The following is a 2,503-nucleotide window of genomic DNA, read 5'->3' on the forward strand; positions in this document are numbered from 1 at the left end:
TGAAGTTCAAGGCTCCTCAAGTTAACACTCGACCTGGCTCGTAGAGAGAGATACCATTTTGACTCCTATACATTTTAGACCCATCTTAATTAACATTATTTTATAATGTTACTGGGCCCCACATATGATGTCATATGACATTAGCCAATCTCTTACTCGGCCTATATAAGGATGTGCTCCAAGACCAAGTAAGGGTAGAGCAAAAAGGGGGAAGAGTAAATAAGCTCTCATGCTTTCTCCATACACCTTTATTAAGGGAGTCAATGGTGTACTATTACACTGCCATCTTCGTACTTTCTCTCGAGTTTACCTGTGCTTCCACCTCTCTCAGTCCACCTCGGATTCTATTATGTTATCTGGATTACTTAAATTTATATATGATATCACCATTTATATGTATTTTATAGTGTTATGAAAACGAACCCCTACACCTTATGAACACATACCTCTCCAGCAGCCTCTTCCCGACCGTTTGTAACCTCTACCTCTGTGACCTTGGTGGTGCGTTGTGTCGCGTCACCGCAAGCTTAGAGAGTGCATTAAGGCGAGGGCCAAGTTTTACATTTATAAAAGCCATTACTACCTACACTAAAAATATAGTTAGGGTGAGTAGGGATCGTCCCAAGGGATTGGAGTCGAATTTGGTTGTGGAATCGCTATTAGGGTTAGTAGGTCGAGTGATCAAACAAATGGTTGGTTGGTTAAACTAGAGAGCAAATTAAACTAAATAATTGAATGCAATAAAGAGTAAGTAAGAGAGAGAGAAATCTTGGGGTTTAGAGGTTACCACCAAACAATACTTTTTTACACCCTTAACAAGTGACTAATGAGGGAAATAAGTGTTACAATATTGAGGGGTGTGTGTGTTTTTGGTTGATTCAATTAGCAAGGGTGACCAATTAAGTATATATTGTCTAAGTAACATCTGAAAAGCACAATACATCTAACAATTAAGTATATATTGTCTAAATAGCATGTGAAAAGCACAATACATCTAGCAAGTCATTAATTCTTTCATAAATCTCACAAACCAAATACACCACAAGGTTAGAGACATATGCTACTTGCATTCAAAAGTATGGAACATCAAACAATAAGCATGAATTGTCCTCCCATCTAACAACTATGATACCACTACACTACAATTAAGCTAATGACATGAAATTAAACTAATTAAGCTAAGGGAGAGGCACAATCCATCAAGAAATGAGCATGAATCATCTAAAAAATTACAAGAGCATTCCATTAAGCACTATGTTTTGACAATCTCTAGATCTATGGCATTAATACACATAGACATACATCAATAATACAAGAAATAGAGACAAACACATGAACATCTATTCTAGCATACATAGACATATGGATAGAATGAAATGAATAATTGGAAGCATTAAACCATATAAATCATTGAATAAACAAGATCTATATATATAAAAGTGCCAAAACATGTATTACAACACTAATCCCTCAATAATACACAAAATCAAGATGTAGAAAGCATGTTTGGGGCTAACTCTAGCCCCAAGAGGATGTCTAGCCACTCATGGTAGTGTTTCTCTAACCCTGAAGGGCTAACTCCATGGTAGAGATTTGCTCCTTGGTTGATGAAGAGTCTCCAATGGTGTCTCTAGCCTCCTCCTCCTCTAAGCTTCCTCTCCAAGAGTTCTCTATGGAATGATAAGATAGGATGTGATATAATATGATATGAGGCAAAAAGTAATCCTTATCCTTATATAGGTAGGTCAAATGACACCCAAAATAGGCTGGGGTCATGTAGCAAATATTCCCCAATGATTGGATGAAGGACAACTTTTTGTAAGCTGGAAATTTAACTTTTTCGCACTGGAGGAAGTTCGATCGATCGAACCTTAGACTTGGATCGATCGAACATGGCTGAGATCTATCGAACTGAAGTTGGATCGATCCTCAATGGCAGTGCTTTTTGGATAAAAACAAATCTGAGATATTTTGAAGATATCATTGGGAAAAGGACAAAAGTGGTTGATAGAGTGGTACAACTAGATAAGATCAATCATTTGAATAAGGATAAGGTAGTTCGATCGATCAAAGAATGATATTGGATCGATCGAACTTTTGGGATCTCTGAAAATGTCATCATGGCTCCGATCCATCTTGAAGTGCTGAGATCGATCATGTTGGATCGATCGAACCTTGATCTGAGATCGATCGAAGATGTTGATTTCCACCTTTTTCTTCCTTTTGCTTCCACTTGGCTCCTTTCTTTGATTCATCCCAGAATTGCTTCATTTCTGCTCTTATTTGGCTGAGTTAGCTTATTTTCGGGATAAGTGCCTGAAAATAGAAATAATACGAAATCAATCTAAAATGGTAAAGTAAGATAGATAAAGGTACTAGAATGCCTAAGTTGAAGGGGTTTAAATACGCACTTTTCAGCGCTCATCACACCCCTAAACTTAAATATTTCTAGTCCCTAGTAATGAACTAGAAAGTAAAGGAATGAAATGAACAACTAAATAAT

Source organism: Cornus florida, unplaced genomic scaffold (genome assembly GCF_030987335.1).
Source record: "Cornus florida cultivar Cherokee Brave unplaced genomic scaffold, ASM3098733v1 CherokeeBrave_3.0.0_Hap2_Chr02, whole genome shotgun sequence".
NCBI lineage: Eukaryota > Viridiplantae > Streptophyta > Magnoliopsida > Cornales > Cornaceae > Cornus > Cornus florida.